Here is a 12833-nt window from a genome sequence, read left to right as displayed (position 1 = left end):
TCGCCATCAGGTAACACGCTACACAGAATATGACGGAAGAAAGGACCCAAGCTGGAACATTCGGCGCACGTGTGCGGACCACCCCATAGCCCTCTGTGGTGGCACGAGGGAGGAGGGTAACGCGTGTACAAAGTTGGCGGATCATTAGGCGGCCGCCCCGGCCAATCCCCCATTAGCCGATGCAGTGAGGGCGGCGGCTAGGGGAATGCAGCGTGCGGCCATTCTCTATTATCTGACCCGACCTTGCCTCCGGGTCCGGCCACCACGGGGCACGGCTAACTATGCGCGGCCAGGAATCGCGCGCGAGCACGGACTCCACAGACATAAGGGCGGGCACATTTGTGGGTGGCCCACCCGCAGACAGAGCTTTGGCCGCAACGTATAAGGCGAACGACATAAAGTAATGGGGAAGTAAACATATTAGATCGAGCTACAGAGCGAGAGAGCTTGTATGTCGGGCGGTTCGCCCAGGCAACTGGCACGGCCGGACATTGTAGCCTCCCGAGGTCTCCCCACCATACACCGCTAGTGATTCACCACCACATCAGTTCCCTCCTTCACCGCCGCAGTTAGATGGGCAGCAGAGGCGCTCAGTGTTCGCCCCGAAAGTACACAGCACGCGGAATTCTATAAGAGAGAAAAGAAGCAGAGATGTCGGATACGCGAGTAAATATGGCTAAGATACCAGTTAACTCGGTTCCCACGGGGCCGCTGTTCGACACTGCGCTAGCGATCAACACGCGATGTTATATAAGGTACGGGAAGCCGAACGTCGGAGAGACGAGGTGCGTGATAATCAAAACTAACTGATGGAGTTCTGCTATTATGCGACAGCACTATAGGAGCTCCGCTAGGACGAAATTGTGCGGCGCCGGCGTCTGTGCAAATCCTCTGCCTGCCAACTCTAGAGAGATGGATATTACTCTCTCTATTTGCAGGGAATAGGAGAGATGAGCGGGACAAAGAATGACTCAGCAAAAAAAAAAAAAAATAATAATAATAAAGCAAGCGATAATTCCGGATTGAAACGGAGTAAGAATTAAACTAGACTGGTGAGTGAAAGACAACGGAACCAGATAGAATAGAATCCAAATCGCTATAGACTGGCCTGTTAAATGTTATCACATTTATTTCCGTTTATTTTATTACCACTGTTTTCACGGCGTCGTCGTAAGTCGTTACCGAAAACTACGCGTTAGCTTGTTGAACGCGAGTTTGCTGCCAAAATGAGGCATAACTATCGCTATCACTTCTTTGGCCAGGAGGAGGACGAGAACTCGGTGATGTCTTTTTAACCTCTTAAAATATTTGAAATTCTCCATGCACTCTTTCCAGCTCGTGACCGAGCTCGAAAATTAAGTTAGCTTTTCTGTTCCAACAGGTCTGCGAACTTTATCCTTCTCTGTGCATTCATTTCAGGGTATATAGGTGCCCCTTTTAACCAGCGCGGGCATCCAGGCACACTACAGAGGTCGATATTTGAAAGCCATACTGTAATCTCTACCGTATAGTTCTCGTAACGAGCTAATTGGTGAGCAGTCAGTACACAGGCACACATATATGAGCACGCAGATCTAGCTTTCGCAACTTGTACGCACGACTACACGTCTCGGAAAGGCTACCTTGGTCCGTCGGAAGCGATCAGCACGACAATCAATGAGCGAGGCGCCTGCCCCCCCCCCCCCCCCCCCCCCCTCCCCTTTTCCTCTTTTATATCTGAGACGACACAGAGCATTAGCAGGTAATCCGTAATGAGTCCAATTAGCAAGAGAACGTGGTCGGCCAGCCGGCCTAGAGCCCGTCGTAGAGCTGGAGCCCGCGGCACGGTCGGTGTGCGGGCCGCGAACGCAGAGACGGGTAATGAAGACGCACCTCCACTTCCCACTCACCACGACAGCTGCGATCAGTTAAGGGGAGGGATGTCGATACGCTGACTCTGACGGGTTTGTGTGAACGGGGGCGTTATAATGCCCGAGCCCGGGGCTTACAAATCTCGAAGTCGGTGGCGCGGAGACCGCGTGGCGCGGTTGCAAGCCATGGAGGGGGTGTGCAGTCGACTGGCTCATGGAGCGGAGTCAACACGATAATGGTGCGGTATTAAATCGAAGGCAATACGCATGCTTAGTGGTACATAACGACACACACACACACACACACACACACACACACACACACACACACACACACACACACACACACACACACACACACACACACACACACACACACACACACACACACACACACACACACACACACACACACACACACACACACACACACACACACACACACACACACACACACACACACACACACACACACACACACACACACACACACACACACACACACACACACACACACACACACACACACACACACACAGTGAGAAGAGCGAAGTTCGAAATTCGATATATCTTGCCAGCAATTCCGTGAGCAGCAAGCTGACAGACCAGGCGAAACTTCAAGCAAGAAAGTTTTCTACGTTCTCCGCGGATATGTGGGGAGTCCACTCTTCTACATTCTTCTGGATACTCTGTCACCCTAAGAACCCCTACAAAACAACTGCTATTTAAGGTATCGGGTTCCAACCACAAAGGGACAACATACATATAAAATTGAGCTTTGTAAGCTAGGAAAGACCAATAATCGAAATGCAGGTGTCGTCGTCAGCGGCCGATTTTGCAACTAAAACGCGTGCGTTGGGACACCGACCGGTCTTATGGTGCGTATCCCGGCACTATGCTGCACCGCCATTCGCATAAAAAAAAAAAAAAAAAAAAAAAAAAACGAAGGCAACCCGTAGTTCCCTGCACGTCAATAAGCACCTCCCAAGTTAAAATAATTTTAGACTGGCGAGAAAATACTTAAATATAATTTTCTCGCCGAAATATGCTTATTTTCACGCCGGACAAGCGTTATGTATAACGCGGCCACTAAGAGCCAGATAATAAATTTCTACTGAGAACAATAATGAGATGTAGTTGCCGTCACAGTTCTCTTTAAGATGCATAATCCCGTATCTAGAGCAGCAGTTATATACACATTTGCTGATCATGCATTTTACAGGAGAGGGTTGCAAGGAGGCTAGTCGATGTTACTCATAATCTGGTTCCACAACAAGCGGGACTTTTAAAATAGTTCCACATATAAGCGGAACTTCTTAAATGTTCCACTTATAAATGGAACTCATGTGGAACCAGAATATGAGTGTACACAACGAATGAAGAGTGGCTGTATAATCCAAGAAAGTCTGCCACTACGCATTAACGGCAGGACACGACTACGACCTTATCTCAAGTGGCTGATGCACGTATCCATTCCCTTTCATGCACGTTTGCATCGGCTATAATATCTTTCGAGCAACAAAAGAGTCTATGGGAAAGCGATATGAATATAAAGCAGGCAGCCCGCTCGACCATTCCGTGAGGCCCGCTGGACTATACGGAGTGCAATTTTCGTGCCGAATGATTTTCACTCGCTCCTCCCCCCCCCCCCCCCCCCCCTCCCCCTTTTTTTTTCAATTCTGATATCTATATCGGCAAATGACATCCCAACAATCCCGTCAGTAGCTGCCTTTATGTGATATTGGGAGCAAAGCGTCTAAATTAAAGGCCGGTACACTTGTGACTTATCCGATTCGATTTTTGCACCTGAGCTTACTTTTGCCCACTTTTGCTTCCCTGATACCTCCACTGCCTTTCCATTTACGCATACTAACAGGATAGTGTTGCCCTTGTGGTGCGATGAGATTGAGACACTTCTTTAGGGACAGTAAAGTGTACCTGCTACTCCGATGCGGGAGACCGGACATAACGCTTCCCGGCGACTCCAAGCCCCGTGTAATCCGACCAGGCGGGGGCGAACGGCGCCACTCGCCTAATCCCGAGTCAGCCGCAATGCGTAAATCTATATTCAGAAGAGGAGACTGAAAGGAGGAGGAGGGGGGGGGGGGGGGGTAGTAGGGCATGATGGGAAAATACGAACGTCCTAATCTGGGGCCAAGAAGCCGTCACAGGTCGTTGGCGCCTTGAGAAATCGAAATATACCACGTTCCTTCTACCGTAACTACACCCTACTCGGAGAGAGAGAGAGAGAGAATTCACATAGCTGGCACTAGGGGACTCCAAACTTTTCTTGGATTTATATCGGTTGTATCCGGAGCCGGAAGAGTGGCGTCGGTCTGCGTCGTTCGCTCGATTAGAGTACATGCAACAGAGTGAGGGCAACTTTGAAAGGGTCCTGTTCTTTCGAGATTATTGTCATGAGGTCCAACCTGCGGGACTGGGGTACAAAGTGGGGACCGTCGATGGCCTAACCAGCCAATAGCAAAGGACACATTGAGCGTAAAGGAAAACAGGCAGGCATTTTTTTTTTTTTTTTGAGAAACACTAATGACCTTGCGCAGACCAAAGAAAAGAAAAAGAAACATGCGCAGAGTTGTAAAACACAATTCTTTTCGAAACGTTTTCTAATGCGTACCTTAAGCTATAAAACTCGGTGAGATGTTTTTTTTTTTTTTCTTTTTGCTAGCGAAAGTTCAGGTGGCTTTGCAAAAGCGCGGTCCTGCAATTTAAAACTCTCGCTACGAAGTTATCCCCACTCTTCGTTTTACTTTTTCTCTTGAGAATAACCATCCAGAACTCAACAAATGCTCAAGGCTCACGCGAATCCACGAAAAATTCCTACCTCCTTGTTTCTACCGTGCGTGCAATATTTAGAGCCTTCTCCCTCGTTTGCGAGCGAGGCTCGAGCCATTCGCATGCAGATTTTACGCGTCTTCCGCCGAGTTCGCCCAGCCGCGGAAATATATATGCCCCGGAAAACGAAAAAAAAAAAGAAAAAAAAGAGAAAGAAACTTCATTTGGGGGCCAAGAAGACGAGGCAGCAGCATCACGAATTTCCTCTGGGGAGCAGCGCAGGGGTACAAAGTTGTCGCAAGCAACGACCATCTCGAAACTCTTAGGCAAAGTGACAGTTTAGTGGCCGGAATGCAGTGGCGACACATTCCCCTTCCGCACCCTCTTTATTCTCCTGTAGTGCAATGTTCATTAACACCTGCACGACAAACAAACCGTTTCCGAGGTGAAGACGGCTTTATTACAAAAGCCGACTCCCTTTTACGACCATGCCAAGCTTCTAGCGAACTTCTTACAGCGTATACAGGGTTGCCGGTCGTGGGACGCGCTACGCTGCTACGATGCCGGCACTCTCAGTAGGAGGTAGGTCAAAGACGGTAGGGAAGAAAAAGAAAGAAAGAAAGAAAGAAAGAAAGAAAGAAAGAAAGAAAGAAAGAAAGAAAGAAAGAAAGAAAGAAAGAAAGAAAGAAAGAAAGAAAGAAAGAAAGAAAGAAAGAAAGAAAGAAGGGAGTGGGGCAATGAATTGGCGAGAGAGAAAGGAACGAAAAGAAAGACTAAAAAGCCAGCTGAGCAAAAGAGATGAGAGAAGGAACAGACACGTTCAGAAAAAGGGGTCGTTGCTTGTAAAGCGGCAGAACGCGCGTGTCCAAAGGGGTGCTAGCCCGTCGCCTTCTCGGGCGGGCTTTCAACACGCTGGCGCCCTCTTGTCTCATAGGATAAGAAGCCAGATACCGAGGGCAGGAGCGCCGGAACTGAGAGAACGGTAGCAAGCGAAGATGTCCCAATAGCCGAACAAACGAAATTGCTTCTTCCCGTCTGTTTCTAGAAGATGCGATGAGACGACAAAGGAAGAGCGCGAACCGAGTTAAAACAAAGTCGCACGTATATGCGTGTTGTAACAATACAGCGAGAACAGAGCTACTAAGAGAAAAGCACAAGTACATGAATTCGCGCGCGCGCTGGTCTTATAACGCCGCATGCACACGCGTGTGTAGGAGGAAAAGAAAGAGAAAAATAAGAATGAGGGGAAGGAGGCGAGGTTCATGACGCTGAGGTTCACGGGCGCGCGAAGAGCGCGAGCGCTTATACAGCGGAAGCAATTCGCCGGCGTCGCCGCTGGAAGAAAGCTTTTCCGAAAGCGATCTCCTGGCCTGCGCCACCGTGAAATAAGCTCCTTCCCCGCCGGCGCTGCTACAGCGGGCGCATCCTTGGCGCAAGTCGTGAAACAAAAGCAGGATTTCTCCCCCTCGCCTCTCTCTGCATCTTGCTCCTAGATTACAGCACGAGCGTGCCGGCATATTGCAAGCTGGCGGAGAAAAATGGAAACAGCAAATAAGGCGTGGAAAGAAAGAAAGAAAGAAAGAAAGAAAGAAAGAAAGAAAGAAAGAAAGAAAGAAAGAAAGAAAGAAAGAAAGAAAGAAAGAAAGAAAGAAAGAAAGGCTCACGAACACGGGCTTCTGTGCTCTCCCACACAGCCGCCCAAATGCTACAGGTATAACAGTGAGGATGCCAGTTTTATTATGCAGGCGCGGGCTCTGCCGCGTACAATCCGTCGACACGAATGAGAAGTGGTTTTACTGCGATGTTTTATTCACTTTCTTTTCTTGCGTTCGTTTTCTACGACGGCCGCTCGGTGCTTCTCTGTGCTGCGTTCAATTCTGCCTTTATTTTTACACCCAAGTTATCCAAGGCTCGCTTCTCTCTCCTTGCCGGCGTTTTCCTTCTTTCTCAATTTTCCCTCGACTTCTCTCATTTCGGAAAGCGCGTTGGCGTCTCGAGACTGCGCACGATACATTATTAAGGCTTAATTCACCGCTGCACAGCCGTGAAAAATCGTGCTCGAAGCTACGTACGCGGAGAGCTTTAATAAACGCGTCACGAAGGGAGCTTTAGTATTCACGTCGAGATATACGAGTAATATGGACCGCGGAACATTTCTCAAACGTATTACAGGGTTCTTTCAAGAGTGCTGACGGGAAATAAGAGATCACTTATTGATACGAAAAGACACGGGTTTCGTCGCCTGGCATTGCGAAAGCTTTGTTGGCTAGAGCGTTAATATCTGGCTCGAATCTCTGCAAGGAAAAATGTATACGTATCCATGATATGCGTGCATGAACCAGCTTACAGCGTCGCTTTGTTGTTTGCAGCTTACGTGGAAGTCACAATAAAGCTGTACGCAACGTTTGGTGAACAAGCACACCGTTGTTGTGCGCCTCTCCCGTTCTCACATTTCCGACAATTTAGTGCAAAAATATAAACTTAGAATATACTACTAATATGCATCCCTTATAGCTCTAAGAAAAAAAAAAAAAAAGCAATCCTACAGCTACGCATCCTTGACCCTTGCTTGACTCCACGATTTCTTGAAGCTTGTTGATATGAAGCCGTTTGAAAGAAGATTGGCGCGTCCAATGAATAGAGCGGATGTCAGAAATTGCGCTGATGTAATGCCCTGGTTTTCGGGGTATCGTTTCGCGTGTCGTGGCCTCTTGCACTATCGTCGTATTTATATACACGTATCACACTGAAGAGTTCCATAGACTCCGTATAAGGGGAAACGTTTCCCGCGTAACAATTTGGAAGGAAGTAATAACTCGCTTGTTGACAGCAGCCTGAGGGGTGATAATGACTCTATTGCGTAAAACATTTGCCGGATCATTTCCTCGAAACCGACAAGGTGACCCACAAGTGGCACGATTGTTATGAACGTAGTACCGTACAGCTCAAGTACATGAAGGAGCGCGGTTCTGCGCGTTTAATCCCATCACGAACGGGTACAGGTTAATCCTTTCTCGATCTCGGGCAGAAGCTTATTTTTCCTCGTTCCATCCTCCACCTCTTTGAGTCTTGAAGATTAAGGTCTGCAAAAGAATCCGTGATGGATGATGCCTCCGACTACCACGACAGCCTTCGCCGCTAGCGGGCGTTATGGTGCTGATCGATTTGCGATAATCTTATGAGAAGCAAAAAAACAAATATATATTCTTTAGCCAAATGCTGACACAAAACAAATGTTCAAGACTATAATGCGCGTTTGTACTATAAATCCGTCTTCGGTGAGAACGTGAGAACTTTGTTCACAGCAAAGACACTGCAGTGGCACCTACAGTTCTCCAGAAGAGAAGCACAAACTGAGTACCACGGACTACGTGGGGAGACAGTGCTCCAGAATGCGTGAAAAGAGGCAGTGTGGAAAGTGGTGGGGACAACGTCGCCACGTGAAACTTACTTTTCAGGTGAAAATGGCACCACGAACATATTTTTTTTTATATTTATTATTAGTATTAGTCGTCTGGAGCCCCTAAACGTGATTATTAAATGTCGGCGGACGCCTTCGGTGAGGGATAATATGCTCAATACGGCGGTCTCAAAATGCGCAGTGTTGGAGTGCTGCACGACGTCCTCGGAGAGGCGATTCCAGTCTCCCAATGCACCACCAATAAAAACTCCCGCGTTTACTTGTTCTCCAACAGAAGTGCTATCCTCGCGGTGCGGAAAGTAGCCTATGTGCCCTGTATAGTCGGCCAAGTCCTTCAAGCGTTGCTGACCCGTGTGTGGCTGTTGGAGTGGACTTTACACTCGCATAGGAGGGAGCACGGAACACCCATATCGCTTCCACCTCTTCATAGTCATGGAAGACAAGAAATCTGTTTTTCTTTTCGTTTTCGCTGGTTCGCAGCAGAGAATGGTCGCCATTGGTGATGCGACAATTAGATAAAATAGCCTCCAGTAGGCGCCGCACCAGTTAAGACGCAAGAAACGATGTTTTTCACCTTGCACGAGTTGTGTCCAGTGCTCGAGTGCAAAAAAATGCGCCTGACTCCTTCCACTTCATTGTACTCACAACGAAAAGAAGCCTAGACCAGAGTCTCGAACGACGCGCCCTTTCCAAGGTGCGAGGGTAAAGGAACGGTGGTCTGCGACACGAGCCTTCCGCGGCGGCCACTGAGCCAACTGAACACTACTAACCGTACTTTTGAGGGCAGGGCGGGTTGTAGGAATTTACGAACTAAACAAGGCCCAAGTCATCGTCTGACTTCCTGCCGCGGGCATACACAGCTCGCCAGGATGGAGAGACGGCGTAAAAGAAGCGGCAAGGAGGCAAGACTGCCGGGCCCAGTCAACTGCGGCACAGAAGGAGGACTGCAGAAGGAAGGCGACCGCGCGAGCACATGCTCTCGCTTCCTATTATTTTCTTCAAGTTCCTTCAACCTGCCGTCCCCGGCTTCCTCTCTCATAGGGGTCGGCCTTGAAAAGAGCACACAAGTCTTCGTCTTCCTCGTATCGGCGGTGGGACCCACACGGGCGGCAGTCGGTCTCGACGATGCCAACAACAAACAGAACTATCCCACTCCACCTCGTGCTTCTCTCGCACCCTAGGACTTCGCTCCGCACACGGCGAGAACCTGACGAGGATGCCTAATTGCTCCTCCGACAGAGAGAACGAGGGACACGTGAAAGAGGAGGCTGGAATGGGCGCGCGTTTAAAAATCGCCCCCCAGCGTTTCATTTCCTCTCTTGGTTTGATCGTTTTTGCTTTGCTACCTGCGGCTCCTCCCCTCTACTATAGCTCCTCGAAAAAAAAAAAAAAAAGAAAGAAAGAACAGCGGGATAAAAGTGCCGCGAAGATAGAAGGCGACCTGCACGGTGTGGTGCAGCCAATCGCCGTGAGCCGGAGTAACAAAGATATGCCTTGAAGGAAAAGACGGGAAAGAAGAGCGTTTTTCTTTTTTCTCTTCTTCTTTCTCTGCCCATGACTGTTCGCTGTGGCTGTGGATGGCTGTAGGCAACTTGGAGGGCGAGGAAGGGAGGGGACAAGAAATGGTCGTTGCCTCTTCTGCCGGGCTCCGCCAACGCACCACACGAAACCATAATCGCGCCGGCCGGGCCTCTCGCCACCACCGCACGTCCGGTGCGCGGCAATGGACGCCGGCTACTCTGCCGCTTTCGTTATGCTGGCATACTTTGAGGCGCGCTTAAAATTTCTAGCGCAGGAAGAGCAGAGGAGAGTGAGCCAGCGATTGCAGGGAAATTTCGTGATTTCTCAGAAACCATTACACGGTCAATAGGTTTATATCGTTACAAATGCAGCGCGAATTTGTCCCTAGATCGCTGCTTGTTTTCTTCCCTTTATGACCATGAGCGCGGTAAACGAAGGGAAGGGCATATGACCACAGGATCATGTGTGCTTGCGGGATGAATGGCTCTCGTGAATTTGTGATGTATACTGCAGAGGCTTGCTTGTCACTACGTACACTAGGACGTGATGCGCTCATATATACCTGAATTCCAACAGAAACATCTTCGCTGCATTTGTTCACATTCGACGTTCGCTGTGTGGTAAAACGGAGAGGGAAATTTAATCGAACGCACCTTGCAACGCCCTCCATACAGGAGGACGCTACGAGGACACATCGCATATTTGCCGCTGAGAGAAAACAATTGCACAAAAATATCCTGCTCAAGAAGGCATGTTGCCCGGGTTTACGAAAGTAACTATTGTCAGCAGTAGCTGATATACGGTCCTAGACAGATTAAAGAATTTGAATATTTTTGAAAAATTGTCGTGTAAGTGGCAGTAACGTCATGTTTTCAATCAATCAATCAATCAATCAATCAATCAATCAATCAATCAATGTTCAATCAAAACACACGTTTGTTCAGAATGATATTTTAGTGTTATAATCGTTAGTGTAAGTCAGCCTTGTGTATCGTAGATGCTGTTATGCTACTCAAATCATTACCACAAAAGCATTGCCAGTAATTTCAAGCATGTATCCCAGAACTTGGCATATTACCCATCCGCTACTATACGATCACCAGAGTCCAGTAGTGTTCTGCTATCACTTACTGTCCTTTCCCCGGCTGACTAAAGCTGATGTCATTCTGCGGGTTAGGAGGTGAGTGCCTAACTGTCATCATTAGTAGTCGTGCACTTTTTAGTGTGCGTAGCCTTCGTTGTCCCATGCATACATGCAAAATGTTGATTGAAGTTGTGGTGGATCGCAGTTGAACCTGGTGTTTACCATTTTAGCAAAATTTTCGCATACTTTGCTCGAATATTCAACTAAGGTTAGGAGATTAGGATTCCAAAGTTAACGGAACAGAAAAAAAAAAAAAAATCATATTGCTGTAACGTTTCGGTGCTACCAGGGTTAGCATATATGTCAGGTGATGTAGTATAGCGTATATACTTATTCTGAGTTATTTACTTCGTTCCAACTTCAAATAAAGGCTTCTTCCGGAATGCTTACATGCACACGTACTCGCTATTTCCACTGCAAGGGAATTGAAGGATAGGCCGCAAAAAGAAAATCCATTTATGGTAATAATACTATTAGGCCCCGCCGCGGTGGTGCAGTGGTAAGACTTTCGACCACTGTGCCGGAGTACCCGGGTTGGATCCCGACCTCGGCGGCTGCGTTTCGATGGAGGCGAAACGAAGAGGCGTCCGTGTGCTGTGCGATGTCAGCGCACATTAAAGATCCTCAGGTGGTCAAAATTACTCCGTAGCCTTTCACTACGGCTCCTCTTTCTCTATCTTCCCACTTTATCTCCCACCTTCCTCCCTTCCCTTAGGGAGCGGTTCAGGTGCCCACAGAAACAAGTGTGACAGATACTGCGCCTTTCCCTTCCTGTGATCCAATTATTATTAGTAGCAGTAATAGTAGTAATACTATTAGAGTGCAAGTTAGGCGACTTGACGACATTTCTTCTGTCTTAATAAGTTAATGTCAAAAAGGAAAAATAACGCCGGTGAGGAAAAGAAAAGGCGTTTCGGCGTCAGAACGGAAGCCGTGTTCATCAAGCGCCCATGCACGAAGTTAAAATGCGTCTCGGCACCTGCTCGACTGTCTTCAAGGCAAGACCTCTTCAGCACCTGGACTCCTGGAGTGTTTGAACGGGGATAAGCCTCCTTTGAAATTAATTGCACCATGCATTTTCTGCACTTAGGCAGATTACTGTCATAATCTAATCGCAGGAAGGTTTAGACACTGAAAGGTCTTAATCATTTTAACAATATAGTAAGGCAGCGGACGCTTCGGCCAAGTCGGCGTCTGCACTTGAAATTGTTTATAAACTGTCTTGACTCTTCAATTGAACCAGTTTATGTAACCGAACTTGTTCCCGCAACTGCGACCGTCCACATCAACCTGCCCCTGTGCTCGTCGCAGGTTAGAGAACTTGTTTCCATCCGTGAACAACCTGTGCGTGCCACTGAGCTCCAGCCGAATCGCGATTTCGAGCAGCATTGTTGCATGCCTCTGCAAGCACAGCCCACCTGTAATCACGGGGTACATAACTAGCTTCGGTAGCCTGAAGCAGTGCACGCGGGATGTACGATGTTCGAACGAAGATATTTGCTCGAGAAAATCGTCCCGGGACGGGAATTTCAAACTTAGGAGGGGTAGACATACTTACCGCATATCTTGGTCATGTCAGAGAAGACGAGGCACTCGGGTGGTGCGCACGAAGCAAGCCAACCTTGGCCCGCAGGCAAGGAAGTAGTGTGCGCACACCTCCCCCCCTCCGCGGCGAGCCACACACAACACACGAGCACGCCGCCGTAGCTCACAGCGAATTCGACCGAAGCACAACACAAAAGTAAGCGGGAGAACGATAAAGAGCGGCAGCGCAGAGTGCTGACGCAGCGACGCTGGAAGTGCGAACGACGCGGTAATCCAGTGGCACAGCGCTGCGATGGTCACTCGGAACACCGGTTCAAACTCACCACGCCGAGCACAGACGCTCGACACAGGCCGTATCCATTGGGTACCCCAGCTGAGTCAGAACTTTGTGCGGCCCGCTTCCCTCTCTCCACCACAGCCTGAGAGAGGACCTTACTCGAGTCACGTGAACAACTTTCAAACCTGCCGTTGGCGAAGGCTGCGCCATCTCTGACCGGCAAGAAAAACTTCAAATGGTTTTGGTTTCGATATTAAGGTTTAAGATCTCAACACATGTGCC

The 12833-nt window shown here is 48.6% G+C and overlaps 1 protein-coding gene across 2 annotated transcripts in view; it reads right to left on the bottom strand.

Moving 5' to 3' along the window:
* LOC146207588 (uncharacterized) overlaps positions 1–12671 on the bottom strand; it is a 332089-nt gene extending 319418 nt beyond the window's left edge. For both annotated transcript variants that reach the window (XM_084588865.1, XM_084588859.1), the window contains exon 1: positions 12288–12671. The gene's annotated coding sequence lies outside the window, so the exon portion shown is untranslated. The remainder of the gene's footprint in view (positions 1–12287) is intronic.
* Positions 12672–12833: the final 162 nt, after the last annotated feature.

The sequence above is a fragment of the Amblyomma maculatum genome, chromosome 1, assembly GCF_055883805.1.
Source record: "Amblyomma maculatum isolate TAMU_Amacu chromosome 1, ASM5588380v1, whole genome shotgun sequence".
NCBI classification, from domain to species: Eukaryota; Metazoa; Arthropoda; class Arachnida; order Ixodida; family Ixodidae; genus Amblyomma; species Amblyomma maculatum.
The sequence above is the reverse complement of the archived record's forward strand: the minus strand, read 5'-3'. Positions and strand labels throughout refer to the sequence as shown.